This window comes from Anser cygnoides, chromosome 2 (assembly GCF_040182565.1).
Source record: "Anser cygnoides isolate HZ-2024a breed goose chromosome 2, Taihu_goose_T2T_genome, whole genome shotgun sequence".
Taxonomy (NCBI): Eukaryota; Metazoa; Chordata; class Aves; order Anseriformes; family Anatidae; genus Anser; species Anser cygnoides.
Window position 1 is genome coordinate 53729279 of NC_089874.1, and position 15727 is coordinate 53745005.

At 44.3% G+C, this 15727-nt stretch overlaps 1 long non-coding RNA gene across 4 annotated transcripts in view; it reads right to left on the reverse strand.

The window, feature by feature from the left end:
- The window catches only part of LOC106041719 (uncharacterized), a 200995-nt gene that overhangs the window by 95960 nt on the left and 89308 nt on the right, over positions 1 to 15727 (reverse strand). Inside the window, exons 4-5 of one of the 4 annotated variants that reach the window (XR_010829301.1) lie at positions 14824 to 14924; positions 2817 to 11618 (exon numbers count right to left, since the gene is read on the reverse strand). The exons of the other annotated variants lie outside the window; for them this stretch is intronic. This is a non-coding gene — a long non-coding RNA (uncharacterized lncRNA). Of the gene's footprint in view, positions 1 to 2816; positions 11619 to 14823; positions 14925 to 15727 lie in introns of those variants that run through there. 4 annotated transcript variants of the gene reach the window in all.

Below are 15727 nucleotides of genomic sequence, written 5' to 3' on the forward strand. Positions count from 1 at the left end.
GACATGTGGATGAAACCTTCCCTATTGTGCCTTTTCTTTTCGAGCAGAACAAAGGGGGACTGACAATGAAGTGGCTGCCAGCCCATCGCCACAGTCCATATATCCACGCAGCTGTCATTGCGTAATCAAAGCAGCCCTGCGAGCACAAGAGAATAAGTGGTCTACGTGAGAGACAAGTGGGTTTAGCTAGAAAAGCTATATTATCATCTACAACACGCACGCTGCTATTAATACGCTATTAAAGAGAGAAAAAAAAATCCCACAAGCAACCCTCTGACCTCGGGGAACTTTTAATGCACTTCGCTACCAAAAAGCAGGCTTGGAGGGATTCCACCACACATCCTCTGCCTCAAACCATGCTGAGCATGCACCTAGCCCCTGTCCCAAACATACACGAAGGTAGTTGTGTCATTATACAGGTATGCCTAAAACCCCATGTTTTCCACTGAGGAATGTATCCATTTGCTAAGGTAGTCAGGACTTCTCCTGTTGAGCGCTGACATGTCACATCAGTGGGTTTCTTGTTTACAGAAGTGGCAGATTGTTAATGTGAAGGCAATTTCCTGCATTACAACAAAATCCCATGATATATTTCAGTTGTTGAAAACCTGGAATGAAGCAACAGCTCTGTGATATGGAAATGCCACCAAGAGTTAAGTGGTAACTGAAGCTAAAGTTTATGAAGTAACTAAAAGTAAAAAAAGGAAAAAAAAATACAGATCCCCATAGAAAATAGTCTCCTTCTAAACTGCTCCTCAGTCCCATCACAGATGGTGAAGAGCAAACAAGTCCTATTTTTGTTGTTCCTGGTGAAGGTTAAAAAAAAGAATGGAAATTCATGGGACAGCTGTTTGCAGTTTGCCAGTATAGGGTGAAACCTCAGGCAACGCACTTGATTAAGTTGCTCGTATGTCCTTTCAACACGTATAGGCCGTACACCAAAGTACAAAGAGCAGGGGATAGATGGAGACTGTAAGTGGGACTGAGACTGAGGTCAGCTGGGACTTCTGCTGCTGCTATACATCCACCTCCCTGCCTTAGGAAAATCTTCTCCGCTCTAAGTCTCAGCTTCCATTTGTAAGATGCAAGATTTCACATCTTTGTTTTGAGTTAATATTTATTCAGGAGCTCTAACAACCTTCCTGGAGCCTGGCAGGACCCAGCCCACCAGCCCCATGGATGCCACACAGGGGCTGGCTGGCTGGCAATGTGTGTGCTGGCTCTCCTGCCAGTGCCACTCTCAGCCCCACAGCATCTAAGGACCTAGCTTTATCACAGTACGGGACCATTCAGCTACAGCTGCTTTTTTACATCATTGGCTTCCCTATCTGCTTTCTTTGCCTCAAGCGTCCTTTCAGGACCACGATCACATTATCAGCCACATCCACTGCCCCCATGTTGATCTCAGGAGACTTCAACTGCTGCAGCCTTCCCCACCATTTAAAAGCTCCATGATATCTTCAAGATTTTGGTCGCTTCATCCTCACTGCCCATATCTTCAAATACAGGTCTGTCTGCTGCCCTCCCCTAACCAGAGTGAAAGAATTTTCTCCTTACATCTCCTATATTTCAGGCAGCTGTTCAGTAATGCAGCAGCCTTACATCTCTGCTTCTCATATAGCAAAAATTGTTTGTTTTCCTCCTTGTTTACAGCAACTCTTGTCCCAGTTTTGGTTTGTTTATTTATTTTTTTTCCTAATTATTCTTTACTGACAACATTTACACTTCATCCAAAAATACCAATGTATGTCATGGGAAAGAATACCATCTTGTGATAATCGGACTACTTACTCAACAATGGAAAGCCCCCATTCCCTGTTCTTAGAAAGGGCTTTTCCAAGTCCTCAAAGCAGGTATAAAGTCACCCCCATACCCCTAAAAGCAGGATTCAGCTTTGTCCTTAAGGGATTAGCATCTCAGCTCAGGTTTCAAGCCTACTTATCAGGTTAAGTCCATCTTTGGCTGTGAGCTCCATTTTCACACTAAAACCTTTTCTTCTCCCTTCCTCCCCCAACCCCCTGCCACCCCATTATTTGTCCAGGATGGTCCCCAATTATATGACAGCTTTGTAGCTTCAGTAAATCCAGGAAAAGGCTTTCTTATTCCAAGCTACTTAGGATACACTGAAATAGAAAATGCTTTGTGCAAGAATGTCACGCTACCCTCCTCCAACCTCAGTAAAACACAGGAGGACTGAGGTGATTTTCTCACCAGCTCTCATCTATTCCTAAAGAGATTTGCTTGAGAAGCAAAGGCAGCTTCAGCAGGCTGGAACGGGGACTTCATAGGTTTTGTTTGAAGCGTGCAATCCTGAAGTGTGATTTTTTTCTAACAGTTGTTCAATAATGTGGATTGAGGGTACAAGTACCTATTTGGGGAAGGTGAAGAACATGAAGAATGAGTCATTTAGTAGCTCGGATTTCCATTGGGGTCAATATGATCAAGACAAAGTCTTGAAACACAGGCCAGTTTTGCAAGAGCATTTCATAGTCTACCAGACAAATGACACATGGATTGAAGCCATGCCAATTTATACCAGTATCAACAATGCTTTTGAAAAAGTCTCTTTATGAGACAGACAGAACTATTATCGTTTGCTGGCAATCACACCTTTTGTGCAACAATTGCGTAACGCAGCACTCTGCTGCTGTTCCATACACAGCCAAGCCAGGCTAGTGGCTCACCACCACCAAAGACCTCACTCCTCTCTCACCCCTCTCCTTGCACCAGCTCTGGTGCTCAGCAGAGCCCTCCGTGAGCAGGTTCAGCTCACCAGCCCAGATGAGCCATCTTCTTCTGGTGGATCGGTGAACTGAACCAATTTGTAGGGGTGTCTTGTGAGCACCAGAGCTGGTGCAAGACCAGAGGCAGGCGCATGATGCCAGGAGATGGAAGTGGGAGAGTGCTGGGAATTATCTATCTACATCTCCTTGCCTCCTCATACAGAGGATCAACTCTGTCTGCAAGCACAGGTACAAACCTTACCCAGGCGGGCCCAGATCAGCCTTTATATGCTGGCCTAACTTTACTTTCGAGGCCTGTTTACTCTCTGTTATCCTGGAGGTGAATTTTCAGCCACACGCTATGATGGGCAGGATTCAACTTCATCTGTACTTTTTCCAAGAGGTGGGGTGAAGGGAGGAGAGAAGAAGAGATGTATTCATGAAGAAGAAAGCCTTTGATAGGTTCTTATCATCTCTAGTAACAAGTCTTGCAGCTACCTGGGTTTACTGGTTTTGAATTTGAGGTTGTTGCTGCTGTCACGTTTGGTTTTTATTTGTTAAAGTAACACTTTAAAAGCCTGGAGTTCTACAGATTCAGCAGAGGTCAAACAAATTGTTTGCATTTTTGCTATAAAAGGGGCATGAGGGAGAGGGAGACAGATGGTAAATTGGCTGCTAGGAAGCAGAGCTTGAACTTTTTCAATAATGTCTCCCTCTTAACTCACAGCTGGCAAAACTCTCAGTTCTGTGGCAGGCCTTTCAGTGGGCAGATCAAATCCAGCAACACAGAAACAAAACTCACCAGGAGCCACACAGGGTGAGAAATTATTTCCTAATAAAACTACAAAGCACAGAACAATAACTGGGCAACACTGACATGTATTGTTGTCCTTTATCACAATCTCTTTATAAGCCTGGTTAAAGAACAGAGATGCAATTGTCCTTTGATGTCTCCGTTCAAAGGACTTTACACCCGCTTCCACCAGCGATAAGCCAGAGAAAGGGGAGACAAGAGGCTGAAACACAACAGAAAAGGCTTGGCAAATAAATACCTTGTTATACTTCTGTACTTCTGGAGACCCCACCATAAAAGCCACAGCCACTAAAATCACAAGTCAGATGCGGGACAAACAGAGAAGCTTACGCCTGCAGCAGTCGCTTCAGAGCTGAGAGTTTCTTGGAAACTCGCTGGCAAGTCATCCAGGGGATATGTGAATGTAAACCAAGCCTTTCTCGGGGGCACGAGGGTTAGCTCTGTTTAGGGCCCCCCTGGCACCTGGTTGCTAACATTTTCCTGCTGCTACACCAGTGCAGAGCTAGGGCTTCCCAAATCACCTTTCATGGTTCCTCCTGTCCCTTGGCTCTTGATGCCCAGCTCCTTCACGGTGAGCTGTGGGAGATCTTGTCTGCCCATCAAACACAGTGCCATCACTCTCACATCAGTAACTGCTTGCCAGACATAGCACAGGAGAAGCTCAGGAACAGCACTCAGCCGAGTCTTTAGTTGTTTTCCACAGTGAAACAAAACACTGTAGGGCAGATGACAGAAAAGAGCACGGCACCATCCCCACCAGGGTCACTGCTCCTCGCTGTGTTTTCTTTTTGCTCTGAGCCCCTGCTATCAGGCAGTAATTTCTGGCAGAGGTGCTGGAGGAGATAATGTTTGAAACAGTTAAATCTAGCAGAGATCCTCCAGCAGAGCCCTAAATCCCATATTCAGAAGCAATGTAAACACTTAGCAGCCAAGGACCAGATGCTCTTGAAAACTCTGCTCCACATCATGCACTGAAAAACCTAGCAGTTGCAATACGATACACTAAAAATAATCTACAATTTGGAGTTTGCTGCTGCTGCAGAATCAAGAGAAATTCCAGCTTGGCTCCTGCTCTTGTTCACAGAATGCTAAGTCTAGATAATGGACCACTGAATTCTGTTGAGATCACAGGGACTTTATTTTGGTAACAATCGGATTAGCTGCCGCAATCTGAAGAGTCCCATCATCAGTCTGATCCCAGGTACTGCCATCATTACCATTGCCATTTTATTCCAGACACAAAGAGAGCATACAACTTAGCAAAGGTCAGACGTGAAGTGTGTGCCAGACCTAGCAATTGAACCCATATGTCCCACATCCTAACCTTTACAGAGTAAGACCACCCCTCCTCAGAAAGCACGTTGACCATGAAGCTGTGGTCACAGTTTGTGAAGACGCTTTGTATTTATTATCCTGCCATGGCTGAAACCTGGTTTTAAATACCGTTTGTAAATAAGGACGAGTTTCCCAACAGCACAGGCCAACCAAACAGATGTCACAGTTGCTTAAGTGTTTTCAGTATGTCTAGACACCACGTGGTGATTAACACCAGTGGACTATGCTTCCCTACATGCAAGGAGGAGCAGAGCCCAAGATGCGGTGGATGTACAGTGGAAGGATTTTGGAAAATGCAGATGAAGTCAGAGAGTGCTTTCTCACGTCCTACAAATAACTGTCTGAGCCTCAGCAGCATGCAATGAAGAAAACAATTAAGATTGAGATAGACACCAACCACAACCCCTTTGTCAGAGGCACGGTAAGGTGTTGCCAAAACATTAGCATCCCTTGATTTCAAACACGGCCTGGCAAATGGCAGAATTATTCCCAGGATAGCTGTACAGAGCATTCCAGCTTTTGCAGACTTTTGACTACAATAGCCTGGAAATTGTATTAGAACTGAGAATGAGAATTGCAAGCTAAAGCAGTAAGACATTACACTTCCTAAACCACACGCAGGAAGGGGATAACACTGGGTCCTCAAGGAGCCTGGAGAGGAACACAATGCGCTACCTGGTCCTTCTGCTGCAGTGATCCCTGCTGGCACCCTGCTGGGATCAGTGTGTTTTCCCCCGCCCCAACAGCCCAGTGCTTCATTCCGGCACTGACAGATACGGCATCGGTTCTGCTTATCCCACTCTTTCCTGCTCAAAGCAGCATCCTCCCCTTGAAAGTCAGTCTCCCTCTTCAGTCAGCCGTAAGTCTCACATGGTCAGACATGCACTGCAGATAGTGTTAGCTTTATGATTAGAGCTGTCTGCTGTGAGACACATTTTAAAATTCATGACCTTTCCCATCAGGGTTCAAAACTGGACTGGCCTGAAGATGAAAGCCTGGCTTAGACTCCTGCTGTAAGCTGCTTCTTTTCTTTTCTCCCCCCAGTGTTTCTTCAGCATTTACTTCCAATTATTTTACAGGCTGCCTTCCATTAACCGTGGTTTTAAAAATTGCTAATGAATTGAGGTAAATTAAAGTTCATTGGTATCTGAGCCAAGCATGTGTTTCAACTTTACAGTCATGCCTGACTATCAAAGGTATCTTCTTTTGTCAGGTAGAAGATGCTCTAGGAAGGCTGCAGCTGGCCAAAAGAGATAGATAGAGCAGAGCGTCGAAGGGAGAAAAACAAGAGGGAGAGTGCTTACGTTGCCTGCGAAAAAGGTATTTGCAGAGGGATTTGCCATAATACCCATAAGATGAGGGAAGGGGCGGAGGAGGGGAAGAAGAGAGGAGGAAATGCAGAACCAGCCACAGCACACTTATTGGCGCTCGCACAGTCCCGGAGACATTGCCAATGGAAATTAAAGAGGAATGCGTTTGCTCCTTACCACAATTAGAAGCAACCGAAGAAAAAAAAATCCTCCTCTCAGTGGGATTGTTGTCATGAATTGTATTTTACCACTTTAGCACACTCCCACTATTGGCTTTTTCTCAAGGAAAATCCATGAGAATAAGAATGCATTTTCCTAATTTACGCTGTGCAGACCAGGATGTTTCTGCCAGTTCCCAGCAACTGCATGAGCCGTGTTTCCTAGTCAGGCTGGCCAGAAAACAACAATTCATTTCACGGGGCACTTTGGGACTGAAAACAAGACCTTCCAAATGCAAAGAAGGGATTCTCTCTACGACTAAGCCACGTGGGACCACTCGTCACCAGATACCTGGCAGGGATGCGACCACGAGCCTTTGCAGAGCTAGCCCGGGTGCACAGCTTGGCAGAGAGGATGCCCTGAGCCATCGGGAAGTGCCCATCACTCCAGATGGCATTGCTGCTCACATGCTGCTCCTCTCCTCCTCTGTCATCCCTGCATTGGGAAAAGCCCCCTGCTTTTTTTTTTGCTTTTTTTTTTTTGCTTTTTTTTTTTTGCCCCTTTTTTTCCCCTGGGAGATCCACGGGGTTGGGGCAGGAGCAGTCAGGGTTGGTGGTGCTATGGGGGATGCAGACAATAGCTACCATGGCCATGTAGAGCCATGCTCAGCCTCTGCTACCTGCAAACAGAGGATGAAGCAGTAGTAAATGTCACTTTCATGGGTTTTACTATTGCATCAAAGCCATTACAGGGACAGGTACATCTACGATTCTCCTTGTTCTTTGCTGGTACTGAAGGACACTGTTACAGACAGTCTCTGTCATTCCTCTTAAAGCTAGTGGTGGTAAAACATCCATGGGGATCTCTAGATGGCCTAGCAAGATGCATGGCCACCCAAACTCTCCATCAGTGTTGCATGGGGGAGAGTGAAGAAACGCTTCCTCTCTGGCACTGGACCCATGGAAATTAGCATAGTCACTGTGCCTCCAAGTAACATGGAGAGAAACCATGAAGAGTCACCCCTGTGAGAAACCAGGCAGCTAAAAAGTCCTCCAGTGCCAGACCCTTGCACACTCTTCAATTGCTCTGAATGCAACAAAGCCTCATGTATGCACCTCTTGGCCTTAGTCACTGGTATTTGCAGACCCTGACAGCCTTGGCAGGGCGGCCAACATTTTCTCAGCTCTGGGACTAATATTCCTTCTGCCTTCGTATCCCATAAGACCCAGACTTCATAACTCTTACTGGTTTCCAGTCCTCCAGAGATACCAGCAAAACTTACCTGGGGGATGAGAAGTGTGTGACTTCCATGAAATACTGGGGAGAGCAAGCCTTTAAGCGCAGCTCAGATTTTTAAAGTGAACAGCCATGAAAGACTACCTACAACATCAGAAACTCAGGGGAGTGATGGAGGCAACTCAGGCCTTCAGGAGCACTTAGTCAATCAAGGCTGATCTCCCTTCCTTGTCTCAAGCTGCAGGCCTCAGCAGTTCTGGGTCAGTTCACATTTTCTTCAGACAGAAAATAGAAGTAGTGAATTATCTCTCTACCCCAGAGGAGACAGAATTCCTTCCTTCTTTTCTGGATATCACAGAGAAAGCATCATCACAGTCCCTCCTTTCCTGGCAAGGGCAAGATCTGCTAGTTGCTCTGTGGATGGCACCACTAACTCATGACCTCAAATAAGATACAACTGAAAAAGGCAGAGATAGCTTGCATAGACCTGTGTCCCTGTCCAGTTAGTCATGACAAGCAAGAGCTGGCTTCATTGCATATCATTGTTCAGATTCTGGACAAAGAGATTGATCCATGTCAAACCAGGCAGTGAAAGTGCTTCTTTACCTAAGCTGAGCAAAAGTACCCTTGGCATTACTCTGAATAATACAGGCTGAACCTATGAACGGGACAGAGACTGATGCCACAACATCCAAGAAGCCTGTTCTCCCAGAAAACGTTGCAAGTAAGGCATGTGGGGTTCACTTTGCTCAGTGGAAGTTCAAATTCATACTCTTGATGTCTTGCCAGAGGTTCGGTGATTAATGAACACACCCCAGTGGTGTGTAAAGGACGGAGATGAAGGTCTGCTTCAGTATGTATTTCTGCATGCTTTTTTCTATTTAATAAACAATGACTGGGGTTAATGATAGTGCCTGTGTTTGCTGTCTTGAGCTTCCCACACAATAGTTAGAGGTTAGGCCTAAGCTTCCTAGGACAAAGGGGACCAGGAAGGACCACAAGGCAAAAGAACAGTGCACAAAGATGTGTGTCAAGAGAAGGAACAAGGGCTCTGTAATATAAAGCCAGTCCATTTCATCCTCAGATCCACACATCCACGAGCCAGTGCATGTTAGGAACATGGTAAATGGCTGTGGGGTGAGGAGCACACCATGCTCAGTTGCCAGTGTTCCTGGGAACTGTCAATAAAGCCTCACAATCCCAAATATGATGCAACTGAAATAGACATGGATAACTTGCAGAGACTTGTGACCCTGATCTTTCAATGTGTGAAGGGTAGCAAAGAAACACACAGGAACCAGGGATATTTCTGTTCCCAAGGTTTCTTTTCAAGTGACTGCTACTTAAAAGGAACCTGGCTCCCGGGAACAGCGGGAATTCTCCTGTGTTCCTCAGAGCCTGTTGTAGTTCTTGAAGGTTAAAAAAAAAAAAAAAAAAAAAAAAAAAGTTAAAATAATAATAAGTCCTTAGATAAAGGGAATATTTAATTTCTGTCCTGTAAAATAGCTATTGTATAACAGCAAAATGTTCATATTTTGAAGATATATCCAGTTTCTGTCCCTGCTGTGGCCCCAAGTTTTCCATTATTATTTTTGGCATTCTTATTGGTAACCCACATGATATGTGCTTTGACTCTGTGCCACTCTGGGCTCCTGCTTCGTCCATACTGTGCTGTCTCGAAGAGGACAACCTACTTGATTTGCCAGTCATAGCTACTTTCAAAGTGCTGTGCATCAAAACCTGACTGGTTCCACGTAATGTTGCTGACCATACCCAGAAAATATACTTTTCCTGTTGTTCTTTGAGAATGGTTTTTCACTGAAACTTTGGTTTCTCTGGTTTGGTCTGAATAGCAACACGGTTGTCAGTTATGGTGGTGAAATTTGAGCTGTTTTCTATCAAGATAGCCAGCATCATGGAAGAAGGCCCCTGATATCATGGTCCAACAAATAGGGCATTTTCCCTAATGGTCCAGCTAGAAAGAAGATGATTACAGGCAGAGAACAGCACAAATTCTTGGTAGCAAGACTGCAAAAGTCCAAGTCCAGCTGGCATCAGAGAGAAAAGCAAGTGCTGTAGGCCTACACGCGCTGTGGATGAAAGATGTGTACATCTGACATCTGTGAACTTGGAGCATTAATCTTGGAAAAGGTACAAGAAGGCATCAATGTTTTAAGTACTAGGTTATGCAAGGTCCAGCTGGGCATGCCAAATGGATGATACAGAATATGTTACCAAATCTCTATCATCAGGACTAAAGTTGAGGTTAAGTTACCTTCAGAACGTTCTCTAAACAAATTTGACCTGATATCATTGAGATATTTGTCTCATGTTGCTGAGGTGTCTCTAATCTGACCCTAGACATGTTACAGGGGGTTTATCATAACTGCACATGTACATGTTATTCTAGTGGTTAGGGCACTGGCTTTTGACATTGGAGATTCAGGTTTGCATTCCTGTCCTGAATCAGGCAGTGGTCACCTGATGCCATACCCTGATTCAGCAGTGATGTAAAACTGAGAAACAAGAAATATGCTAGTCCAAAAAAAAGCTTCCATAATAAGACTGTCCCAACACTGACTTGGACAGGCAAAATGACTGAGTTATCATAATGCATACAGTTTCTACTGAATTCACTACTTGCATCTACTTCCAACAAAGCTGAGCATGGTTCCAGGAGTCTGGAGATTTTTGCAGTGCAATTAAAAGAGAAGAGAAGCCCCTTGATATTGTACTCCCTTAATCCATTTACATTCATGCTGCTATACTCATAGATAATTTTCTTGAAAAACAAAGAACACTAAATGGATAACTCTGCAAGAGAACTCCATTCTCTGTAAAACTCTGCAGGATGGTTTGAAAGTTCAATAAAGAAGTTGCATTACTCTCTCAGAATAAGAGCAATTTCCATAGTCCCCTGTTTAATTACTCCACATCCCCACTGGTTTCTTCCTCATTACATTCAATAAATATTTTTCAGATGGGATACCAGCATTTTATTGCCCTTTCATAAAATGGCAAATTGATTGGAAATTACATTTGTTTCTCCTGTTATGGATATTTTATTTACTAGCACTCACAGTACAATGCACCATCACTGTTGAATTTGGTCCACAGAGACTAAGCAAGACCCAAAATATCACTTTTAAGGGCACAAAATTTTTACACCTCCATGTATGCCAAAACATACCAGCCTGACAGCCATGGGGTAACTTTCTTCCCCTCCCACACAGATGGGATGCACCAGATGCTTTGTGTATGCCTTGTTCCCTATCACAGGAAACATCTATTGCAAGAGCAGCAGCAGCCAAAGCTTCCTGATGCTGTTTGGCTGGAAGCCTTTGATCCAGACCCAAAAGGACCACTCCTAAAATCCAAAGACTGCCCCACCATCTCTAGTTCCTCAGCATGTAGATTCTCTGCTCTGAAGCCAACTACAGAGCCAACTACTGGGGAGGGGGAAGAGGAGAGGATTAAGCATCCACTATGAAGCAAACCGAGGCGAGCATTTACATCAAATAACAAAAGACATTTATTCACCCACTGCTTGCATAAAGCACGGATCTGAAAATAAATTGACTCTAGAAGCTATGAAGAAAGTATGAAACATTTGTTGCATCAGATGTGTTATACACCTCGACATGTGTGTTAGGACATTCATCAGCTCTATGTTTCTTATTTTAATGCAAACTTTTAAATCTTGTTTATAGGCACACTGTTCATATCTGTGTACTCACCAGGGACTGAACTTGGGGAAATCTCAAAAACTGCTAGCAATCTCTTTCCAGAGACAATATCACAGGTGTATTTTCCTCTATTTGTAAGAGATTTAGCCCAACTTGTGCACTGATAGTTTTCACAGGCTCATTTAAGTTGTTTTGTACTGAACAGCCAGGTGTACTCTTTGCTGTGTAAGAAAAATCGAGCAGCACAGAAGAGATTGTCTTTAGTGTAACGTGCTTCATTTACCATCACCCAAACTTGCCAGGTGATTTTTTCACTCTGCCTTTGTCTCCTCTTCCACTTTGAGTCTATTAACCCCTATAAGAGCAAGAAAGAAAAAAAGAAAAAATAACAACAACAACAACAAAGTCTGTTTTCTTTTAAATTGGAACACTTTTGATGAATGCATCATACATGCAGTAATATTAGACCAGCTCCATGACCCTTTCAGAATCAAAATGTATCAAATTCTGGGTTTTGTTTGTTTAAAATTCTATTCTCTCCTAATTTTATTCACTATGTTAGCCCCCAAAGGAGTTGATTCAGGACTCCAGGCAGTGGCAAACAGCAGTAGGGTAGAAGCACTTCATCTTAAAAGTTGTGCAACCTCCAGCCGTGTTTATATCCTGGTGTAAAGTTTGCTTTTACAATTGCAGCCAGGTGAAGAAATACATTTTAAAAGCAACAAGGTGCTCCAGCTGTAGCCAGTGTCCTGCTCAGGAAAAACTACATTAGCTGGAGAAAATTCTTACCATTACAATCCTTTCCATTTTAGAGCATTCATAATGATTATGAGGCAGGGGTACTACTCCCCACTCTGCACTGCTACCCAGGACTTGGCTGGAAGCATACTACGAGCACAGCATATGTCCAGGGCAGGCACAGGGGGAATTGGTGTGACCAGGGAGGTGGGGGTGCTTGCCCCGCACCACGCAGCTAGCCAGCAAAAGCCAGAAGCAGCAGAGCCCGGATCTCCTGAGCCCATCCCAGCAATTAATTATTGGGCACTGCTTCTCTTGGACTCAACCACCCTCCATAAATATCTTCTGAGAAGGTCTTAGCAAGGGGCTTCACAGATGTGGTTGGGAAATGCTTGCTCTCAGGACCAGGTAGAGGGCCAAGTGCTGCAGCAACAGAATTGCAAAGGGAAAGGCTTGGAAGATCAAGAGGGAAGAAATCTCATCCCTTAGCAGAGGTGACCAGAGCATGCACAGGGTCCTGCTGCACAGTCCAGAGCCCTTCAAGGGCTACCTACATGTGGGTGAGGTGCTTTGTGCCCAGCTGTGCTGGTGAGGATGCCTGTGCGCAGTGGCATCCTAACGCAAACACTGCCTAAAATGGCACTGTGCACATCCCTCCTATACACAACTGTTTTGCCCAAGCTGCGTGTTTCTGCTCCACTTCCTAAGTTTTAGCTTATGTCTGGCAGATTAAACAGCATCCATCAATCAAGCTCAGCAAGACTGTTATCTGAAAGAGCAATAAGTCTCTCTCCATACTCTCTGCTCCAGCTGCCTCCTCCGCCAAACCAACTAAGCCAAACCATCCTGGAGCTCTCAGGACAGGCCCATATGCCCAGCATCTGGAGAAGGCACGCAGAGAGCACAGCCTGTGCCTTGCCAGGGCCACAGTAACTGTCAGAGTCTTTCTTCTGCAGCACAGCCTGATCTGGATCCTCACACAACCCGTCAAAAATGGGCAGACGGCAGCCACCTCCAGGCCCCTGCAGGAGCTCCCAGACATCCTAGGACAACATGACTAATGCCACCTGGAAGAGCATCTCTTCTCACCCTTTCAGGAGGAAGGATCCCCAAGTGATGCATATCCTGAGATGACAGATAACATTCGTTGTTGGAAACTTTCCTGAACGTTACACTACAGGGATCTTAATAATATTATCCGTAGGGTCTTGTATAATGTACTTAACTGCATCAAAGATAAAAATGAATACTTAGTGGATCTTGCTACTAAAACGTGTCAGAAAAATCATTAAGAGCAGTAAATTATGATGACGGCAGATAATTTCACAATTGAAGGCCTGAAAATGTCTGCTATTTCATGTTACATGCTTGAAAAAGTAGCAGAAAATGGAAAATAAAATGCTCATAAACCTAAGCCACAGAAATGAAAGGCTACATGGAGATTAAACAATGACAGTATGTGAGGAAGAGAAGCTACATATGCACAAAACAGTTTTAGGAGTCACGGCTCCTATGAACATGACTGGTGAGTGGCCTAGCAAAGCAAGTGGCTGCTTATGGCAGAATGAGCAGATTTCCCCTTTCGTCTTTCCCTGTGCCAGCACCCTAGAGCCAGGGAGGCAAAGGTGAGCTGGGATGTGAGGGAGGGCAGCCCCATCCCCCATCTGTCCCCAGCTGTCCGTGCCTTCCCTAGGTGTTCCCTGTCCTGGCCCCTCGTTAGCATGGGTCCCTCACCCTTTACATGGAAACCTTCAATGTTGCCTGTGCAGCTGAGGAGCTTGAGCAATTAAACCATTGCTATTTCAGAAATAACATTTGTAGTGTCAGGAAGCCAAAATAAACCCTACCTTCTGAACTGATTTACAGTCTTTCACTTTTTTTCTGGAGGAAAACGGCAAAGCAGTGCCAATACTGCATTACTCAGCACTTAAGCTGCTAGTCTGGTCACTACAAGACTTGTGTTCTTCCCATGGGTTTGCTACCTCCTAACTTTGGTATAAGCAGACTGTTCAATCTCTACATTTTAATGAGCTCACCTTTCACATAGAAATTGGACTGTTCACCTGAAGAGCTTTGTGTTGTTGAGACAAAGACATGGATTAGTTCAGTAACTATATAAAATATTTCTTCACTTCAAAATGGCTACCAACCTGGACAGCCTGCACAAATAAATATGAATAAATACACTTAAAACTCACTGTAAGAGGCAATTCGGACTTGAGATTTGGTGAGGAAACAACAGTAAGATCAGCATAAAAATTGATTAGGAGAAGTTTGAAGGAGAGATTTGAAAAGAAGTGTGATTGGCATGCAGAAGGTGGGCAGATTTTCCAGACAGAAAGCTGCGTGAGAAAGACTTCCAGCGCCAAAGGAAACAAGATAAACGGCCTACCCAGTAAAGAAAAGTAAAAATGGAAGCTGTGTTTCCAGCAAGATAGATGTCACTGTTGCTCCCACAAAATATGTGCAAGTATTTTGCAACATCTGTTCTCAAAATGTCACATTTCAGCATGAATGGGCATTGCCCGCCTGTAAAAGAACCTAACGTGCACGTATTTGTATTTTGCATGGGCTCGTCATGTTGGTGCAACTAGAAGCTGATGTTTGAGAATTTGGCCCTGAATAGCTTCACTGGAAGCAGAACGCAGACAGATTTTCATGAATCTGAATGTTTTATCTGTATGGCACTATCTTTGCTGAATCCAGCAGAAATACCATTACCATAAGCTCTGTTGTGTTGTGTGCCTAACCAACCCACATAAAAGGCAGTGAACTTTAATTTTACATTGTAAATTATTTATATATTAGGAGGCTTTAGATACCTGTAGAGTTGAATATCAATATTATAGCCAATGGTGGTAGCAGGACTGCCACCTCTTGAAATTGCCGTCACATCAAACAGGAGCGCTGGCTGTTCAGGAGACTGAAACAACAAAATAGATGTGGAAAAGGGAAGAAGCGAGTAAACATTAAGGACAAAGATGTGGTGGATCAGAGCTACAGAGAAACCTGAACAGTGTATCAGGAGAAATGGACTCAATTGGGACTTCATCTGGCAGAGCAGGAGGTCCCTAATTTCATGAACACCTAACCATGCTCTCTCCACAGAATTTCTGCCTCATCCAGCCTGAATGCACTGAGCATGAATCAAAATTGTCCAGCAAAGGTGACTTCTCCTTGTATTGCTCCTGTCTTGCCTATTGCAAAGTAGGGAATGAGGATGGAGACTGCAGTAGGAGAAAAGAGAGCTGCCAAATGCTGACCTATAGAGCTATGTCTGCCTGCTATAGGACCACATCACCTGAACTTGGCAGAACCATTTGCTAAGCAATGGCAGCTGAAATAGGAGTCAGAGGGCTGTATAAAATGTAGGCGTAGGAGTAAGGTGACAAAGGAAAAGTAGTCTGGAAAATAAAAGGTAATGGATGCTTCTGAAGAGATGTCTAAATCTTGTGTTTGCTTTGACCTTGATCCTGGACCCTTTGGTGCTGCACCCACCTACAGTATGAGTGATGCTCTTCCTTCTCACAGTTCTACTATGAAAATAAACCCATTAATATTTTTAAAGTATTCAGGATACTGTCATGCTGAATGACAGCAAAAACCCTCTGAGGAAATTAATAACTCTGTCTTCAGCACAGTATCTGAACAGGATGTTGGAATTAAGGGATCAGCTCCTCCCTTCACCATCATCAAATGATGAAGACAAACTACTGAATAGCTGCT